Source organism: Salmo salar, chromosome 10 (assembly GCF_965601325.2).
Source record: "Salmo salar chromosome 10, fSalSal1, whole genome shotgun sequence".
NCBI lineage: Eukaryota > Metazoa > Chordata > Actinopteri > Salmoniformes > Salmonidae > Salmo > Salmo salar.
The window spans coordinates 48,257,806-48,278,552 of NC_138300.1; the positions used below are offsets into that span (position 1 = coordinate 48,257,806).

Here is a 20,747-nt window from a genome sequence, read left to right on the forward strand (position 1 = left end):
TTATCAGGTCCGTCTCCCTCTCCCTTCCCCTTTAGCCTTTTATCAGGTCCGTCTCCCTCTCCCTTCCCCTTTAGCCTTTTATCAGGTCCGTCTCCCTCTCCCTTCTCTTTTAGCCCTTTATCAGGTCCGTCTCCCTCTCCCTTCCCCTTTAGCCCTTTATCAGGTCCGTCTCCCTCTCCCTTCCCCTTTAGCCCTTTATCAGGTCCGTCTCCCTCTCCCTTCCCCTTTAGCCTTTTATCAGGTCCGTCTCCCTCTCCCTTCTCTTTTAGCCCTTTATCAGGTCCGTCTCCCTCTCCCTTCCCCTTTAGCCCTTTATCAGGTCCGTCTCCCTCTCCCTTCTCTTTTAGCCCTTTATCAGGTCCGTCTCCCTCTCCCTTCTCTTTTAGCCCTTTATCAGGTCCGTCTCCCTCTCCCTTCTCTTTTAGCCCTTTATCAGGTCCGTCTCCCTCTCCCTTCTCTTTTAGCCCTTTATCAGGTCCGTCTCCCTCTCCCGCTCCCTTTCCCCTTAGCCTTTTATCAGGTCCATCTCTCTCTCCCTTCCCATCAGCACCCTGGAGCTGTATAAGGAGTTCCAGGAGGAGGCGTTCAACATTGCCCTGCACCCCTCTGGCCTGTTTGTCCTGGTGGGATTCTCTGACAAGCTGAGGCTCATGAACCTGCTCATAGACGACATCAGGACCTTCAAGGAGTTCAACGTCCGAGGCTGTAGAGAGGTCAGAATTAAGAGTTCTCCATGCCAACAGTAGCTCATTGTAGATAGCTGAAACATTCAAACATTCATTTCTAGCTATTCCTTCTCTCACAGTGTACTGTATGCTTTGCCTTTCAGTGTGCCTTCAGTCACGGAGGACACCTGTTTGCTTCAGGGAATGGAAACGTCATTCATATCTACTCCAGCACCACCTTCGAGAACGTCCTCAACCTCAAGGGACACAATGGGAAGGTGAGGGGCGCTGATGGTTTACTGCATGATTTATCATCAGAGTCAGGCTATTCATACTGACTGCCAACACTTCCAGTAAGCCTCGCCTCAGGCCAACAGTTCTAGGCCATGTGAGCTGGCCAGGAAAAACTTTGGCCATAGTTATAGCTTTGAGTTTTTCCTTGTTTATTCTGTTGTTAATTTAACTATCTCGAAAAACTCAAGGTGGCAGAGATAACAGAGGTGACTGCGGGGGTGGTATGTTAGAGTCCTACTTTATGTGTCTCCATCTTCAGGTGCACTCTATAGTCTGGAGTGGTGACGACAGCAGGCTGGTGTTGTGCGGGATGGAGGGGGCTGTGTACGAGTGGAACACTCTGACCAGCAAGCGGAAGTCGGAGAGCGTCCTCAAGTCCTGCAGCTACACCGGTGTCACCGTCTCCCCCGACACCAAGACTATCTTCGCCGTGGGGACCGACTGTACCCTGAAAGAGATCCAGGACTGTCAAGTGAGACCTGAAAACAGTAGCGTATGAAATGTTTCTTCCTTTTAGAAAGTTGTTTCTGGCCAATGTGCTTCTGTTTCTGCTTGGTCTTTTTGGTCAATTGCTGATGAAAAAAAAAGAAGAAAAAGATTAACATTTGTTTGAAATGTTACATGCTCTGACAACTGTGCATTAGTTTTGAAATATAGTCAGTTAAATGTTGGTATAAACTTCTATGAGGACTTTCTTCCTGATAGCGATTATATAGTTTTAATAATTGAGGGGAGCAGTTAGATCTTATTAGCCAGTTTTCCTTATTCTCACTAGGCATACGTTTTCCTTATTCTCACTAGGCATACGTTTTCCTTATTCTCACTAGGCATACGTTTTCCTTATTCTCACTAGGCATACGTTTTCCTTGAAAGTGGTGCTGACGGTTTTGAGGGAATATTTTATTTCAAAAATCTTCATTTCATATTTTTTGCTGGTGTCAGTTTCCAGCTGTGTTATATGAAGTTCGGAAAGGGAAAGTACACTGAACAAAAATAAGAATGCAACATGCAACAATTTCAAAGATTTTACTGAGTTGCAGGTCATGTAAGGAAATCAGTCAATTACAATAAATTCATTAGGCCCTAATCTATGGATTTCACATGACTGGGAATACAGATAATGCATCTGTTGGTGATAGATACCTTTAAAAATAAGGTAGGTGCGTGGATCAGAAAACCAGTCAGTATCTGGTGTGACAACCATTTGCCTCATGCAGCGCGACTCATCTCCTTCGCATAGAGTTGATCAGGCTGTTGATACTGATCTGTGGAATGTTGTCCCACTTCTCCTCAATGGCTGTGCGAAGTTGCTGGATATTGGCGGGAACTGGAACACGCTGTTGTACATGTCGATCAAGAGCATCCCAAACATGTTCAATGGGTGACATGTCTGGTGAATACATGCAGGCCATGGAAGAACTGGGATCTTTTCAGCTTCCAGGAATTGTGTGCAGATCCTTGCGACATGGGGCTATGCATTATCATGCTGAAACATGAGGTGATGGCGGCGGATGAATGGCACGACAATGGGCCTCAGGATCTCGTCACGATATCTCTGTGCATTCAAATTGCCATCGATAAAATGCAATTGTGTTAATTGTCTGTAGCTTATGCCTGCCCATACCATAACCATTTCTTGCTTTGAATATTGAGGTTTCAAAGGGTCTTTCTATAACTGTGATTGGCTGTTATAGACCCCCCTCTGCTCTCTGTATCTGTGATTGGCTGTTATAGACCCCCCTCTGCTCTCTGTATCTGTGATTGGCTGTTATAGACACCCCTCTGCTCTCTCTAACTGTGATTGGCTGTTATAGACCCCCCTCTGCTCTCGGTGATGCATTTTCTTCTCTGATGCACCTTATGTCTAAACTTCTTTACAGTGAAATTATCTTGATTGGTGATCTCAACTGGGGTTGGTTAATGCCGGTGTCTGATGATTTAAAAATGTTTTGTAATTCTATGAATCTTACCCAGTTGATTAACTCACCCACTCGCCCAAATCTAAAATGCCCAGATAAATCTACCCTGATTTATTTGATATTGACAAATGTTCCACATAAATATTCTGCGGTTGGTGTTTTTTGTAATGATTTACCGTAATTTCCGGACTATTAAGCGCACCTGAATATAAGCCGCACCCACTGAATCAAATTTTTTATTTATTTTGAACATAAATAAGCCGCACATGTCTATAAGCCGCAGTTGCCTACCGGTACATTGAAACAAATGAACTTAACACAGGCTTTAACGAAACACGGCTTGTAACAAAAATAAATAGGCTTTAACGAAACACGGCTTGTAACAAAAATAAATAGGCTTTAACGAAGCACGGCTTGTAACAAAAATAAATAGGCTTTAACGAAACACAGCTTGTAACAAAAATAAATAGGCTTTAACGAAGCACGGCTTGTAACAAAAATAAATAGGCTTTAACGAAACACGGCTTGTAACAAAAATAAATAGGCTTTAACGAAACACGGCTTGTAACAAAAATAAATAGGCTTTAACGAAACACGGCTTGTAACAAAAATAAATAGGCTTTAACGAAACACGGCTTGTAACAAAAATAAATAGGCTTTAACGAAACACGGCTTGTAACAAAAATAAATAGGCTTTAACGAAACACGGCTTGTAACAAAAATAAATAGGCTTTAACGAAACACGGCTTGTAACAAAAATAAATATGCTTTAACGAAACACGGCTTGTAACAAAAAATAAAAAATTTGCAGTAAACAGTAGCCTACCAAGAAAGTCATTGGTCACCATCTTCCTTCTCCTGTGCACTGAAACCATCTCCTTCGGTGTCGGAGTTGAATAGCCTCAGAATTGCTTCATCCGATATTGGATCGTTTTCATTGTCGCTCTCGTCACTTTCATCCGGAGGCAAATCCCCCGCTGAGCCCTCTTCAACACGCAGCAGTCCAGCCTTTCGAAACCCGTTGATGATAGTGGATTTTTTGACAATGCTCCACGCTGTCAGGACCCACTGGCAGACTTGACCATAAGTTGCTCTTCGCATGCGGGCCGTTTTAGTGAAGGATTTCTCCCCACTTGTCATCCAAGCCACCCACTGAACACGGCGCGCCACCTTAAATGCACGATTTACATTGATGTCGAGTGGCTGCAAATACTTTGTTGTACCCCCAGGAATCAGGGTGACAAAATGACTACCGTAATCAGAATGATGGGAAGTTTGAGAGCGCTTGATTTAATCTAAACAGTAAACAAAAAAGTTGTTAGACCTTAACCCGTTCGGCAATTTCACTGGTCTAATGAAAGCGGGAAAAATCCATATATTAGCCGCGTCATTGTTTAAGCCGCGACGTTCAAAGCCTGGGAAAACAGTCCTGTCAGGTGCAAACACACTAAACAAGAAACAATTACCCACAACCCCAAAGAAAAACACACTACTATATAGGACTCCCAATCAAAGGCAACTCAACACACCTGCCTTCAATTGGGAGTCCAACCCCGGCAGCTCCGGGCAGTCGGGCCACTCCGGCAGCTCCGGGCAGTCGGGCCACTCCGGCAGCTCCGGGCAGTCGGGCCATTCCGGCAGCTCCGGGCAGTCGGGCCACTCCGGCAGCTCCGGGCAGTCGGGCCACTCCGGCAGCTCCGGGCAGTCGGGCCACTCCGGCAGCTCCGGGCAGTCGGGCCACTCCGGCAGCTCCGGGCAGTCGGGCCACTCTGGCAGCTCCGGGCAGTCGGGCCACTCTGGCAGCTCCTGACTGACGAGGCTGGGCTGACGCACTAGACGCCTGATGCGTGGGGCTGGTACTAGACGTGCCAGCCTGGAGACACGCACCTCCATGCTAGTGCGTATAGCGGGAAACACCGGACCGTAGAGGCGCACTGGCAGTCTTGAGTGCAGGGTTGGCATCACCCCTTCAGGCTCGATGCATACTTCGCCCTGGCACATGCGGGGCGCTGGTACTGTGCCTACCGGCCTGAAAATCCCAGGCCTCACCACAGCCCCAACCCCAAAGCACGGGACCTGTCCAGTCTGTTTCAGCCTAAACAGGGTACGGGGAGCTGGCCTGGGGCTCCATCCCCAGCCAGAGTGGCCCCGCCTGTCCTCCGGCCCAGCCAGAGTGGCCCCGCCTGTCCTCCGGCCCAGCCAGAGTGGCCCCGCCTGTCCTCCGGCCCAGCCAGAGTGGCCCCGCCTGTCCTCCGGCCCAGCCCGAGTGGCCCGCCTGTCCTCCGGCCCAGCCCGAGTGGCCCGCCTGTCCTCCGGCCCAGCCCGAGTGGCCCGCCTGTCCTCCGGCCCAGCCAGAGTGGCCCGCCTGTCCTCCGGGTCAGCCCGAGTGGCCCGTCTGCCCGGCGCAGCTATCAGCGCCACCGAAGTGGACGACGCCGAAGGTGGAGCGAGGTTCACGTCCCGCACCTGAGCCACCTCCAGGATAGGTGGGTTGGGGGAGGGAGGGTGTAGCACAGTGCCGTCGTTGACGGCAGCCACCCTCCCTTCCCTCCCTTATTGTTTACGGGGTATTGTTTATTGGTTTTGTTGGGGTATTGGGGGTATTGGTGTTTTCTTTTTTAAGGTGCATTCCGGGGTCTGCACCTTGAGGGGGGGGGTACTGTCACATCCTGACCAGCAGAGGGTGTAATTGTATTAGTTTTGGTCAGGACGTGGCAGAGTTTTTGTGTTATGTGTTAGTTAATTGGGGTTGGACTCCCAATTGAAGGCAGGTGTGTTGAGTTGCCTTTGATTGGGAGTCCTATATAGTAGTGTGTTTTTCTTTGGGGTTGTGGGTAATTGTTTCTTGTTTAGTGTGTTTGCACCTGACAGGACTGTTGGCTGTCGGTTTTCTCAGTTTGTTTTGTATAGTGTTCTCTTTTGCTTTATTAAATATGACGAACACTAACTCCGATGCATTTTGGTCCATTCCTGAAGACAGCCCTTACAATGGGTTTCTCCAAATAGTAAACAGACATGCTCCATTCCGCAGGTTCAGGGTTAAAGGTAGGGATATTCCATGGTTTTCTTCTGAGCTGTCTTGTATTGTTCACGACTGTAATCTAGCCTGGGCTAAAGCAAGGAAATCGTGTTCTGAGGCTGATTGGCTTGTTTTTTAGGCAGTTACGAAACAAGTGTTATTTTCTCCTTAGGAAGGCCAAGTCTGAATATTTTATGTCTGTTACCACTGATAACCTGAATGACCCTAGAAAGTTTTGGAAGGCTATTAAGTCTATGTCTGGTAACAGTAATGTTAATGAATTACCGTCATGTGTTTTGAAGGACTCTGTTGCTGTATATGACAAAACTGAAATGCTGAATTGTTTCAATGAGCACTTTGTATCATCTGGTAGGCTGTTTGATTCAGTGTCCTCTGTCTCTGTACAGCCCTGTGTGAATGAACCAGTGAAAGCTGGTCAAACTTTTAGCTTTTTGCCATTCTCAGTGCAGGAGGTACATAAAGCCCTGAAATCCTTAGATCAGAGAAAGCCTGCAGGTCCTGATCTTTTGGATCCCTGCTTTTTAAATCTGGCAGCGGATTTCATAGCTGAACCACTTACATATCTGTTCAATCTAACCCTGGAATGTAATGAAATTCCAAAGATCTGGAAATCAGCATTTGTCCTGCCACTTTTAAAAGGGGGAGATCCAACTCTTTTAAATAATTATAGGCCAATCTCAAAGCTGTCACCCCTGGTGAAAATACTTGAAACCCTTGTGAGTGAACAGCTAAAAGAGTTTTTATTTACTAACTCTATTTTATCAATGTACCAATTGGGTTTTAGGAAGAAGCATAGCACAATTACAGCAGCCATGAAGGTTTTAAATGATATCACTGAAGCTCTTGACAAAAAACAGCATTGTGTCTCACTTTTTATTGATCTCTCTAAGGCTTTTGATACAGTTGATCATGCTATACTAAGGCAGAGATTGTCGAGTGTAGATCTTTCAGAGCATGCAGTTGCATGGTTTGTTAAGTATCTGTCTGATAGAACTCAGTGCACTCAATTTGATGGGCTTAGGTCTGTTAAATTGTCTGTCTGTAGTGGTGTGCCCCAAGGCTCTGTACTTGGTCCTCTCTTATTCACTATTTATATAAATAATTTAGACAAAAATGTCCAAAATGCGCAACTTCATTTTTATGCTGATGATACTGTTATTTACTGTTGTGCCTCGTCTCTTACAAAAGCTTTCCAGAATTTGCAAACTGCTTTTTATACTGTTCAACATACCTTGTGTCAATTGAAGCTTATCCTCAGTACTGACAAAACTAAACTAATGGTGTTTTCTAAAGCAAGAAATAGACCTCTGAACCTTTCACCTATTACTACCTGTCAGGGCAAGGAGATTGAGGTTGTAACCTCATATAAATATCTTGGAATTTTGATTGATGATGGCCACTCTTTTAAAATGCATATTCAACAACTTACAAACAAATTGAAGCTGAAATTAGGATTTTATTTTAGGAAGAAGGCTTGTTTTTCTTTTGAAGCCAGAAGGAGGCTAGTATCAACTACATGTATGCCTTTACTAGACTATGGGGATATTTTATATATGAACGCTTCCGCTCAGTGTTTGAGATCAATTGACACCCTTTACCATGGCACTTTGAGATTTATTTTAAACTGCAAAACCCTTACGCACCACTGCACTTTGTATACCAGGGTTGGCTGGCCTTCTCTAGTCACTTGTAGGCTCAGTCACTGGTATATTTTTATTTACAAAGCCATTTTGGGTTTACTACCTTTTTATTTGGGCATTTTTATTGTTCAGAAATGTGGCGGGTACTCTCTTCGTTCGCTGGACTTTATCCTGCTAACTGTTCCAAATGTCCGAACTGAATTTGGTAAAAGGGCTTTTATGTACTCTGCGCCATCGTCTTGGAACGCCTTACAAAATACTTTTAAACTGGAAGAACTTGTCCCAATTGGTATTTTTAAATCACTGATGAATGATCTTGAGTCTGATTCCCTGACCTGTCAATGTTTTTAATTTGCTGTTTTTGATTTTGTTATACTCTTGTGAATTCTATGGTTTTTACTAGATTACTTGTAGTTTTTCATGTTGTTTGTCTGTAATTTTTGTAATGACTTGGTGCTGCCTATCTTGGCCAGGACGCTCTTGAAAAAGAGATTTTAAATCTCAATGAGTCCTTCCTGGTTAAATAATGGTTAAATGAATAAATAAAACCCCACCACCACCATGGGGCACTCTGTTCACAACGTTAACATCAGCAAACCTCTCGCCCACACACAACGCCATACACGTTGTTTGCCATCTGCCCGGTATAGTTGAAAACGGGATTCATCCATGAAGAGCACACTTTTCCAGCGTGCCAGTGGCCATAGAAGGTGAGCATTTGCCCACTGAAGTCTGTTACAACATCAAATTGTAGTCAGGTCAAGACCCTGGTGATGAGGACGTCATGACGAGCATGCAGATAAGCTTCCCTGAGAAGGTTTCTAACAGTTTGTGCAGAAATTCTTCGGTTGTGCAAACCCACAGTTTCATCAGCTGTCCGGGTGGTTGGTCTCAGACGATCCCGCAGGTAAAGAAGCCAGATGTGGAGGTTCTGGGCTGGCGTGGTTACACGTGGTCTATGGTTGTGAGGCCAGTTGGACGTACTGCCAAATTCTGTAACACTATGTTGGAGGAGGCTTAGGGTAGATAAATGAACATTCAATTATCTGGCAACAGCTCTGGTGGACATCCCTGCAGTCAACTGAACGCTCCTTCAAGACTTGAGACATCTGTGGCATTGTGTTGTGTGACAAAACTGCACATTTTAGAGTGGCCTTTTATTGTCCCCAGCACAAGGTAATGTGTAATGTGTGTAATGTGTAATGACACTGTGTAATGATCATGCGGTTTAATCAGCTTCTTGATATGCCACACCTGTCAGGTGGATGGATTATCTTGGCAAAGGAGAAATGCTCACTAACAGGGATGTAAACAAATTTGTGCACACAATTTGAGAGAAATAAGCTTTTTGTGCATCTGGAAAATTTCTGGGATGTTTTATTTCAGCTCATGAAACATGGGACCAACACTTTACATGTTGCGTTTCTATTTTTGTTCAGTGTAAATAGAGTTTCCCATCTCCGTCATAATGACCGGAGCAGAGAAGAGAGCCCATTAAATTCACACTCTGCTGTTAGTTCTCCTCATCCTGAGTGACGGTCATCTTTCTGACAGGCTATGAAACCAGTCAGGAGAGACGATAAAGGCCCCTTGAGTTATTGTCAGCTGCTGGAACTTCCAAAGAAACTCTAACAATCATACATTTTAGCCAGTCTTTCTAAATAGATCAGTGGTTTGTTGGATGCCACCCAGCCCTTCCCCAGCAGGCTATTTGCAATCCAAATGGTGGTGAAATAAACAAAACTTTCACTGACACACAGATGTGTGTTATGCATGAATGACAACAACACTTTACCTCTGCTGTAATCGTTTCTTGCCATCCCTTGATAGTAGCCTTTATATTCACATCAATTCCCCCCCCCCCCCCCCCCCCACCCCTCTCTCTTTGTCAGATCCTGCGTGAGGTGCCTGCTGAAGACGTGGCCTACACCACCATCACCATGTCCCGGTCCGGACGCACGCTCTTCACCGGGACCTCTATCGGGACCATCAGGGCCATCAAGTACCCCCTGTTTATCCAGAAGGACTGGATCAAGTATCAGGCCCACTCTTCACCTATCACCAAAGTACGACAATGCAATGCCTCCACAAAACATGTTCAATGGGTGACATGTCTGGTGACGCAATACAACGCAGCGAAGTTTGAGCCATTGCAGTGTAATGGACCATACACAAATCGGTGCAAAGGCCATTGATTTGAGTGGATGTATCCTGAACAGAGGTGCGTAAAGTGTGTGTCCTTTCTGTGTTCAGATGGTGATCACATTTGATGACCAGTACCTGCTGACGGTGTCTGAGGACTGCTGTCTGCTCATCTGGAAGATCATAGACAAGCAGGGCCGCGGCCTGAAGAGAGACAAGGAGATCACCTACGCTGATGAGATCCTCATCACCAAGACAGACCTGGAGGAGAAGGTACAGAGATTTAGGATCTTAATTTGAGCTGGTTTGCTATATCAGGAAAATAATTAACAGGAAATGTGAGTTATTACGTGGATATAATAAATTGACATTTTTGTAGGGGTTGATATATTTTTCAGAGGGAAAATCAAGTCTGAAATTTCTAAGTGGAAATTACTAAATTCAGAAGCCTTTTTAAAACTCAAATAAAAAATGTCCTGCAACCGCAAACCACGTGTAACCATGCCAGCCCAGGACCTCCACATCCGGCTTCTTCACCTGCGGGATCGTCTGAGACGAGCCACCCGGACAGCTGATGAAACTGTGGGTTTGCACAACAGAAGAATTTCTGCACAAACTGTCAGAAACCGTCTCAGGGAAGCTCATCTGCGTGCTCATCGTCCTCACCAAAGTCTTGACCTGACTGCAGTTCCGGCTCGTAACCAACTTCAATGGGCAAATGCTTACCTTCGATGGCCTCTGGAACGCTGGAAATTGTGCTCTTCACAGATGAATCCCGGTTTCAACTGTACCAGGCAGATGGCAGACAGCATGTATGGTGCCATGTGGCCAAGTGGTTTGCTGATATCAACGTTGTGAACAGAGTGCCCCATGGGGCGGTGAGGGTTATGGCATTGGAAGGCATTAACTACGGACAACGAACACAATTGAATTTTATCGATGGCAATTTGAATGCACAGAGATACCTGAGGTCCGTTTACGTGCCATTCATCCGCCGCCATCACCTCATGTTTCAGCATGATAAAGCCCAACCCCATGTTGCAAAGATCTGTACACAATTCCTGGAAGCTGAACATGTCCCAGTTCATCCATGGCCTGCATACTCACCAGACATGTCACCCATTGAACATGTTTGGGATGCTCTGGATCGACGTGTACGACAGCGTGTTCCAGTTCCCGCCAATATCCAGAAACTTCGCACAGCCATTGGAGAGGAGTGGGACAGCATTCAACAGCCTGATCAATCAACAGCCTGATCAACTCTATGCGAAGGAGATGTGTTGCGCTTCATGAGGCAAATGGTGGTCACACCAGATACTGACTGATTTTCTGATCCACACTATCTTTCCTTTACGGTATCTGTGACCAACAGATGGATATCTGTATTCCCAGTCATGTGATTAGGGCCTAATGAATTTATTTCAATTGACTGATTTCCTTATATGAACCGTAACTCAGTAAAATCTTTGAGATTGTTGCATGTTACGTTTTATATGTTTGTTCAGTATGTACGCTGTAATACTTCTAACACGTTTTAACTTTCAAAAGTGTTTAGCTCTCATAATGGTATGCACTGACTTACTTTGCCTTGTAAGAGCCGGCCTTGATAAGAGCCACTGCTAGATCGATACATGGAAATTAAAATTGAAAGTGGCACTGGCTGGGCTGGCTTAAGGTGAACACCTCAGTGAGGTTCATATGTAGATACATCCCTCTCGCTTCACCTCTCTTCATCTCTCCTGTCAGATCCTGAAGAAGGAACGAGGCAAGATGGAAGCCATGTTTGAGGTGACGGAGAAACACTCCAAAGAGCTGCAGGATCTGGGTGAGTTCTGTTTTATTCTGTTCTATTCTATTTTTATCTATTATATTCTGTTCTATTCTATCTATTCCATTCTATTCTGTTTTATTCTATTCTCACTTCTTGTCCATCTATCGTAAAAGTTACCTCTAAGTTTAGAGCTATGAGACTTGAATGACTCCCATTTGAGTGTGCACATTGACAGCAGCACCTGATAGTATTGACTGTGTTGGATCCAGTGTCCACCTCATATCCTCTCTGACTCTTTCTGCCCCATGTGGTCAGGAACAACTCCTGGCCTCCCTCTCTTCACACTCCCCTTCCTCCGTTCTCCCCCCTTCCTTCTCTCTCTCCCTCTCTTCACAGTCCCCTCCCTCCCTTCCTTAATTCCCTCCCCTCTCGCCCTCTCTCCCTTCACACTCACCTCCCTTCCTTAATTCCCTCCCCTCTCGCCCTCTCTCCCTTCACACTCACCTCCCTTCCTTAATTCCCTCCCCTCTCGCCCTCTCTCCCTTCACACTCACCTCCCTTCCTTACCTGCCTCTTTCCTCTCTTTCCCTCCCTCTCCTCAACTCCCGCTCTTCTCTCCTCCCTATCTTCTCTCCTCCCTATCCTCTCGCCTCCCTCTCTCCTCTCGTCTCCTCTCCCTCCCTGCTGTGACACTGATTGGAAGTGAAGGGACAAATGAATCTGGGAGCGGCAGGTTCTCCATGGAGGACATCCGCAGAATCTTTAAGGAAATGTGACGTCAACTCCCATCACTGCTAAAGGAGGTGTGAGACGCGGGGCAACGCAGGGCCTGCTTAATCACTTTATTATTTCACTCTGAATGGAATAGTGAATTCATCTCAGAGAGAGAGACAGAGTATGGGGACAAAATTGATGTGAATATAAAGGCTACTATCAATGGATGGCAAGAAACGATTACAGCAGAGGTAAAGTGTTGTTGTCATTCATGCATAACATTAAAGTTATTGCGCCAGCCTCATCCAGGAGTGTACATGTAATGTTTAAGCATAGCTAAATTACCCCCAGGGGCTCATTTATTGAAGTGGATATTACAGATGCAGTATCTTAATTTGATCACTATTTTGTTGCTGAAAGTTTTTGAAGGATTTCTCAGGAAATGCAGATGAGCTTTGTGATTGACATAAATTCACTGAAAACCTGCACTAACACACAGTTATTCCACTTTCCATGTAGCATAATTTTGACCTGCTAATAGCCTAACCACCGATCAAGCAACATTATGGACTAAACGGTCAAACCCTGTTGCTGCAGGATTATTTTGCTGAGACAATACTGGTCAAATTAACAAAACCGCTGATCTATTCAGGACTGTCAAAAATTCCTCAAAATGTAGACGTTTATGATTGATAGAGTTTCTTTGGAAGTTCCAGCAGCTGACAATAACTCAAGGGGCCTTTATCGTCTCTCCTGACTGGTTTCATAGCCTGTCAGAAAGATGACCGTCACTCAGGATGAGGAGAACTAACAGCAGAGTGTGAATTTAATGGGCTCTCTTCTCTGCTCCGGTCATTATGACGGAGATGGGAAACTCTATTTACACTGAACAAAAATAGAAACGCAACATGTAAAGTGTTGGTCCCATGTTTCATGAGCTGAAATAAAAGATGAGACGGAGAGGCGGCGAATGGCATGGCATGCGGAGTAGCTCTTTAGCTTGGTCCTGACTGGGATAATTGAGGATGTAGGTTACTACAGGTACATAAGCAAACACCCAACAATGGGATTATCCATCTTCTTCACAGATGCCGTGCTAGGTTGACCTCTGTCCTCTGACCTCTGTCTGTGATGAGGTAGAGCTCCCGTTCATGCCCTCTTTATCTCTCTCTATATCTCTCCTTCTGTCTCTTGCCATCTGTCTCTTTTTGTTATCTTTCTTATCCCCACTCTATCCTTTCACCTCTCTTTCTCTCTCTCATTCCCCCTCTTTAACTGAACTCTTCCCACCTTTCTTGCCTTGCTATTTTCCACGTGTTTTTCCCTCCTTCTTTCTGTATCTCTCCCTCCTCCCCCTCTCCCTCCTTCTTTCTGTACCTCTTCTCCTCCCCCTCTCCCTCCTTCTTTCTGTATCTCTTCTCCTCCCCCTCTCTCTCCTTCTTTCTGTATCTCTTCTCCTCTCCCTCTCCCTCCTTTTTTCTGTATCTCTTCTCCTCTCCCTCCTCCCCCTCCTTTTTTCTGTATCTCTCCCTCCTCCCCCTCTCCCTCCTTCTTTCTCTATCTTGTCTCCTCCCCCTCTCCCTCCTTCTTTCTGTATCTCTTCTCCTCCCCCTCTCCCTCCTTCTTTCATTATCTCTCCCTCCTCCCCCTCTCCCTCCTTCTTTCTGTATCTCTCCCTCCTCCCCCTCTCCCTCCTTCTTTCTGTATCTCTCCAACTTTAAACTCTGTCTTGACTTATTTCTCTCCCCTCCCTCTAGTGTCAGGAGGAGTCTCGTATCAAGGGGAGGGAGTTTGAGGAGAGCAGGAAGCAGATGGAGGAGGATGGAGACGGAGATCCAGGACATCAGGATCCGCTATGAGAGGTGGTTGAAGGACGAGAGGGAGACCAACATGCGCATGAAGGGAGACACCGGCATCATGAAGAAGAAGGTAGAGACATCATCTTCTCACCCCCACACCTCCCTCCACCATCACAAGCTCTCAAAAGTTTCCTTGATTCCTTTTGTCCTCTCCCTGCCTTCTTCTCAGAACATAAGAGGGATACGAGGAGAGCATTGGAGGAGAAGATCAGAGGTTCCTCTCCTCAGATCTTCTCCAATGCTCTCCTCATTTTTCTCAGACATTTTGATATGGAAGTGTGAAGAGGATGGAAAGAAGAGGACGGGAGGGAGAGGATGGGGGGAGAGGACGGGGGGAGAGGAGAGGACCGGTAGGAGAGGACAGAGAGGAGAGGACGCAAGATTGCCCGCTAGTCTCCCTCCAACTCCCATCCTTCACACACTCCCTACCCAACCCTCTCCCACCTAGACCCTGCCTGCCTGCCCTCTCATCACAGTGGTACATCATAATTACAGCCAATCAGACGCAGCATACGGCCTGCTGACGGCGAGCAGGGCCTGTCCATGTGTCCATAGTTAGGCTCTAATGTGCTCCCTCCGCTTGCTCACTCAATATCACAGGGAGGATGTTAAGTCAGATCCTGTGTGTAGATTCTGCAGTCCTATGGCCCCATTCTGTCTGTTGGCTGTCTTTTCTTGTCTTCTCAGATTTTTTTGTCTACTTCCCTTTCTCCCTAGATCAGGTTAGGCTGTTTTTACTATCCAATATGGTACTGCATGTGGAGGCTTTATTGTTGGTTATGGGAAGCTATAAAGAATATGACCATTGTGTAAGTCACAATGAGTTATGACTATGGCGACTGGTGACATTTTCCTCCTCTCCTGCTACGTCTACCCCCTGTCCTCCCCTCCCTCCCTCTCTCCCTCCCTCCCTCACACACACACACCCACGCACACACACACTGCAGTTCAGCAGCCTGCAGAAGAATATAGACGACAGGAGCGTGGAGAAAGTGAAGATGAAGTCAGAGCAATAGAAGCTACTGGCACATCAGAAGTGTCTGGAGAAAGACATCCTGGCCCTGAAGAAAGAGATCCAGGAGAGGGATGAAACCATCCAGGATAAGGTGAGAGGGTTGCTGCTGGGCTGAGGGGGTACAGCCAGGTGCCATGGCATGGAGAGGGTTAGGTTTGTTCCAAAAGGAGCCAGGCAGGAATGATAGGTTTGCTTCCGAGGTATGCAGAAACATGGAAGGTTACTTGACTGGATGCCATTGAAACTGTTGAAACATTAAGGAAGGAAAAAAGTCAGTTTTATTGATGGACCTCTACTGTTTATGATTGTAGTTGACTTTGTTCAAATGTTCTTCTCTCATAATCGAACACAATCAACTTATACGCTATTATATATTGTCCATAAAAGTTGTTCTCCCCCATACATCCATTATCCTGAGTCCCAGTCCCATGCATCACACCAGACAAGGTGACTTTGAGACTGTGAGACTCCTCCCCTTCTCACAGCACTGAACCTTGAGTGTGAAGGGCCAATAATGAATAATCCCACTGCATCAGCATGTGGTGGAGCAGGCCACCGTTTCAGGCACTGACTCAGACACTTGCTCTGCGAACACAAATTCACGTACACATACTACTCTGCATCCCTCTGCTGACTTGCCTCTGAAGCTAATCAGGGTTGGTCCTGGATGGGAGACCAGATGCTGCTGGAAGTGGTGTTGGAGGGCCAGTAGGAGGCACTCTTTCCTCTGGTCAAAACATTTTTTTATCCCATTGCCCCAGGGCAGTGATTGGGGACATTGCCCTGTTGCAAGGTGCCGTCTGTTATGGTGTGTACTGGAGGCGAAGTCAGGTGCAGGAGAGCAGAGTATAGTTAACAGGCGCATATTTATTTTCCGTTCCAAAATGAGAGCACTACAATAATCAAATGCGCTCAAAACACGGAAAATAAATAAAAGACAAGCGCATAAATCAAACACCACATAACATGAAACAATTACACACAAAGACATGATGGGAAACAGAGGGTTAAATACATGTAGATTGATTGTGGAAATGAAAACCAGGTGTGTATGGAAGACAAGACAAATGGACATATGAAAAATGGAGCGGCGATGGCTAGAAAGCCGGTGACGTCGATCGCCGAACGCCGCCCGAACAAGGAGAGGAGCCGACTTCGGCGGAAGTCGTGACAGTACCCCCCCCCCCCCGCACGCCGACACCAGCCTCGGGGACGACCCGGGGGACGAGGCGCAGGGCGATCCGGCCGGCGACGGTGAAACTCCCGCAGCAGTTCAGGATCCAGAACATCTGCAACCGGAACCCAGCACATCTCCCCCAGCCCGTACCCCTCCCACTCCACGAGGTACTGAAGGCCCCCCGCCTGACGCCTCGAATCCAGGATGGAACGAACAATGTACGCCGGGGCCCCCTCGATGTCCAAAGGGGGCGAAGGGACCTCCCGCACCTCAGATTCCTGGAGCTGACCAGCCACCACCGGCATGACACATGGAATGAGGGGTTAATACGATAATCAGAGGGAAGCTGTAATCTGTAACATACATCGTTCACCCTCTTCAGGACTTTAAATGGCCCCACAAACTGCGGACCCAGCTTCCGGAAGGGCAGGCGGAGGGGCAGATTACGGATCGAGAGATTGCACCAGGGGACCGGGTCTAACACCGGGGTCTCACTGCGGTGACGGTCCGCGCTGGTTTTCTGGCGACGCGCGACTCGTTGGAGATGTACACGGCGGCCTCCCATGTCTCATCCGCGCGCCTAAACCAGTCGTCCACCGCAGGAGTCTTGGTCTGACCCTGATGCCATGGTGCCAGAACCGGCTGGTACCCCAATACGCACTGAAAGGGGTAGAGGTTAGTGGAGGAGTGGCGAAGCGTGTTCTGCGCCATCTCGGCCCAGGGCACGAACGCCGCCCACTCGCCCGGCCGGTCCTGGCAATAGGACCGCAGAAAACTGCCCACATCCTGGTTGACTACCTGCCCGTTACTCTTGTTCGCATCCAGCTCCCACACGACCGGCACTACCAGGCAGGAGGCCGGGAGTATGGGAGTCTGATCCATGGGCCGCTCCTCTGTGTCATACAGCCGGGACAGTGCGTCTGCCTTCTTATTCTGGGAACCTGGTCTGTAGGATAGGGTAAACACAAAACGGGTAAAGAACATGGCCCACCTTGCCTGACGAGGATTCAGTCTCCTCACTGCCCGGATGTACTCCAGGTTGCGGTGGTCAGTCCAGATGAGGAAACGGTGTTTAGCCCCCTCAAGCCAATGTCTCCACGCCTTCAACGCTTTAACCACAGCCAACAACTCCCGGTCCCCCACATTAGTTATGCTCCGCTGGGCTGAGCTTCTTCGAGAAGAAAGCACAGGGGCGGAGTTTCGGTGGCATACCCAAGCGCTGTGAGAGCACGGCTCCTATCCCAGCCTCGGATGCGTCCACCTCCACTATGAATGCCAAAGAGGGATCCGGATGGGCCAGCACGGGAGCCGAAGTAAACAGAGCTCTTAGCTGCCCAAAAGCCCTGTCCGCCTCAGCCGACCACTGCAACCTTACAGGAGGCAGTGAGGTAATGGGCGCAGCAACCTGGCCAAAACCCGGATACATCTCCGGTAGTAATTGGCAAACCCTAAAAATCGCTGCACCTCCTTAACCGTGGTGGGAGTCGGCCAATTACGCACGGCTGCAATGCGGTCACTCTACATCTCCACCGCTGATGTGGAAATGCGATACCCTAGGAAGGAGACGGCCTGCTGAAAGAACAGGCATTTCTCAGCCTTGACATACAGGTTGTCACGAATCCCACCGAAGGTGGCTCCCCTGCTTGTTCGGGCGGCGCTCGGCGGTCGTCGTCGCCGGTCTACTAGCCACTGCTGATCCCTTTTTCCTTTTCTGTTTGTTCGGTCTTATTGGTTGCACCTGTTCCCTGTTTTGTTTCTTGATTTGTGTTTATTTAAGCCTGTTAGGCCCGCCCAGGTTTGTGCGGGATTATTTCACTGTTTGTTATTTGGATGTGCTGGCTGGCGCCTTATTTTCTCTCCGGACTGTTTTGCCCTGTGTTTTGGGTTGGTCTACCTTATTACGCGCCATCTGTTTTGGCGTGACCGTTTTGTGCCGGAGAAATAAAAGACGTGATACTTACCCTCTGCGCCTGACTCCAACCACCACTCCTAGGAATCCCTGACACAGGTCATGCTCCAACAGTCGTCCAAGTACCTTGCGCACCAAAGACACATGCTCGGCGTGTGTAGCGGAGTATATCAGAATGTCATCGATATACACCACAACACCCTGCCCGTGCAGGTCCCTGAAAATCTCATCTACAAAGGATTGGAAAACTGATGGAGCATTCATCAACCCGTACGGCATGACGAGGTACTCATAATGCCCTGTGGTGGTACTGAACGCTGTCTTCCACTCGTCTCCCTCCCAGATACGCACCAGGTTATACGCACTCCTGAGATCCAGTTTCGTGAAGAAGCGCGCCCCATGGATTGACTCAATCGCCGTGGCGATAAGAGGTAGCCGGTAACTGTACCTCACCGTGATTTGATTGAGATCTCTATAGTCAATGCACGGGCGTAAACCTCCATCCTTCTTCTTCACAAAAAAGAAACTCGAGGAGGCGGGTGAAGTGGAGGACCGAATGTACCCCTGATGCAGGGATTCGGAGACATGTTTCCATAGCCACCGTCTCCGCTTGCGACAGGGGATACACGTGACTCCTGGGAAGTGCAGCGTCTGCGAGGAGATTTATCGCACAATCCCTCCGTCGATGAGGTGGTAATTGAGTCGCCTTCTTTTTACAGAAGGCGAGAGCCAAATCGCCATATTCTGGGGGGATGTGCACGGTGGAGACCTGGTCTGGACTTTCCACCGTGGTAGCACCAACGGCAACCCCTACACACCTCCCGGAGCACTCTCGCGACCACCCCGTGAGAGCCCTCTGTTGCCAGGAAATAGTGGGGTTATGCGGCGATGGCTAGAAAGCCGGTGACGTCGATCGCCGAACGCCGCCCGAACAAGGAGAGGAGCCGACTTCGGCGGAAGTCGTGACACCGTCTTTTGGATGGCACGTTAAACGCATGTCCTGACTCTCTGTGGTCACTAAAGATCCCATGGCAAAAATGTCCACTCTTTAGAGTAACCCCGGTGTCTTGGTAAAAATGTCCACTCTTTAGAGTAACCCCGGTGTCCTGGTAAAAATGTCCAATCTGGCCTCAAACCATCATGGCCACTTAATCATCCACAGCTTCCGATTGGCTCATTCCTCCCCCCTCCTTTTCCCTGTAAATATTCCCCAGGTCGTTGCTGTAAATGAGAATGTGTTCTCAGTCAACTTACCTGGTAAAATAAGGGTTAAATATTTTTTTAAAGAAACTATCCCCCTCTCTTTTTTCTCATAAGGTTACATGTTGACATGTTGTGTCCCTGCATAAACAAAGCATGAACAAAGAATGGGGCTGTTAGCGCAATTGATTTGCGACGTTATATCCCTGCAAAGAGCATGTCCATATTTTAACATCAGTGTTCTGAGGGAGGAGAAAACCATTTTCATCCTCTTCTAACTCTGTCTCTTAGGCTGCGGTCCAAACACTTAAAAGACACACCCTCATCCACTTACCCTCGCCTTATTCCCTTGGGGGAATCCCCGTTGCCATCTTGGAGGGCGGTCCAAATGATTAGCCAAGCAAGGGAAGTTTGCAACGTAAGCCCCTCAGCCCTCGTTTTTAGTCGGCTTTGCGAGTGTACAATTATGTTCACATCCGAGGCCTGAAACTCCCCATAATTCAATTCGCGATGATTGTACATCCGCTAAGAAAAGTCAGAGAAAACTTAAACAACATTAATGGAGAAGTCAACATACAAGTGTAAGTAAAAACAAATGCAAATAAGTTAGACATTGTGCTACTAATGCACATGATGGCACAAACACATCTTATAAAAAGTGAATATGTTTTTGTTTGGTTATCTTTTGTAAATTGTAGAAATAAAACATTTTCCTTCTTCAGAAGTTCCAGCTAGGTAGGCTAATGTTAGTTAGCTAATTTATTTGCTAGCTATCATACAGTAGGCATATATTAATAATTATATATTTAATATAAGTAGACATGCATTCATAATTGTCTAACGCATATAAAGCAACCACAAGCTACCGGTGGCTGAAAACACTATCATCGCAGGATGAACGATTGATGAATTTCCGGGGAAGGGCGGTTCATTTAAAAATCATTCCTTCCTCCCTCGCCCCTTGCCTGCAAGTGTATACTCGTCAGACGTCATGATACGTCATCAGAAGTGTCCACTTCATTTGAGGGCTGAGGGGATAGGGTGTCTTTTAAGTGAAACACTGTGCACACACTGTATATAGACTTTTTCTATTGTGTTATTGACTGTACGTTTGTTTATTCCATGTGTAACTCTGTGTTGTTGTTTGTGTCGCACTGCTTTACTTTATCTTGGCCAGGACGCAGTTGTAAATGAGAACTTGTTCTCAACTGGCCTACCTGGTTAAATAAAGGTGAAATAAATCAAATAAAGTGTTTGGACCACAGCCTTAGTGTGCAGAGGGACACTTAGGGAACTATTCAATCCGGATCGTGGAAATTCAGCGCTACAGCGTTATTGAAATTTAAAGGCAATGTTCCCATTGCCTTTACGCTGCAGATGTCAGCTCAATAGGAAATTACCT

The 20,747-nt window shown here is 47.1% G+C and overlaps 1 pseudogene across 1 annotated transcript in view; it reads left to right on the forward strand.

Moving 5' to 3' along the window:
- LOC106560511 (cilia- and flagella-associated protein 57-like) overlaps window positions 1-20,747 on the forward strand; it is a 44,962-nt pseudogene that overhangs the window by 6,771 nt on the left and 17,444 nt on the right. Inside the window, exons 6-14 of the transcript XR_014378954.1 lie at window positions 548-713; window positions 830-943; window positions 1,219-1,431; window positions 9,451-9,624; window positions 9,812-9,973; window positions 11,447-11,525; window positions 11,707-11,729; window positions 13,943-14,114; window positions 14,992-15,150. The product of XR_014378954.1 is annotated as a cilia- and flagella-associated protein 57-like (transcript). The remainder of the gene's footprint in view (window positions 1-547; window positions 714-829; window positions 944-1,218; window positions 1,432-9,450; window positions 9,625-9,811; window positions 9,974-11,446; window positions 11,526-11,706; window positions 11,730-13,942; window positions 14,115-14,991; window positions 15,151-20,747) is intronic.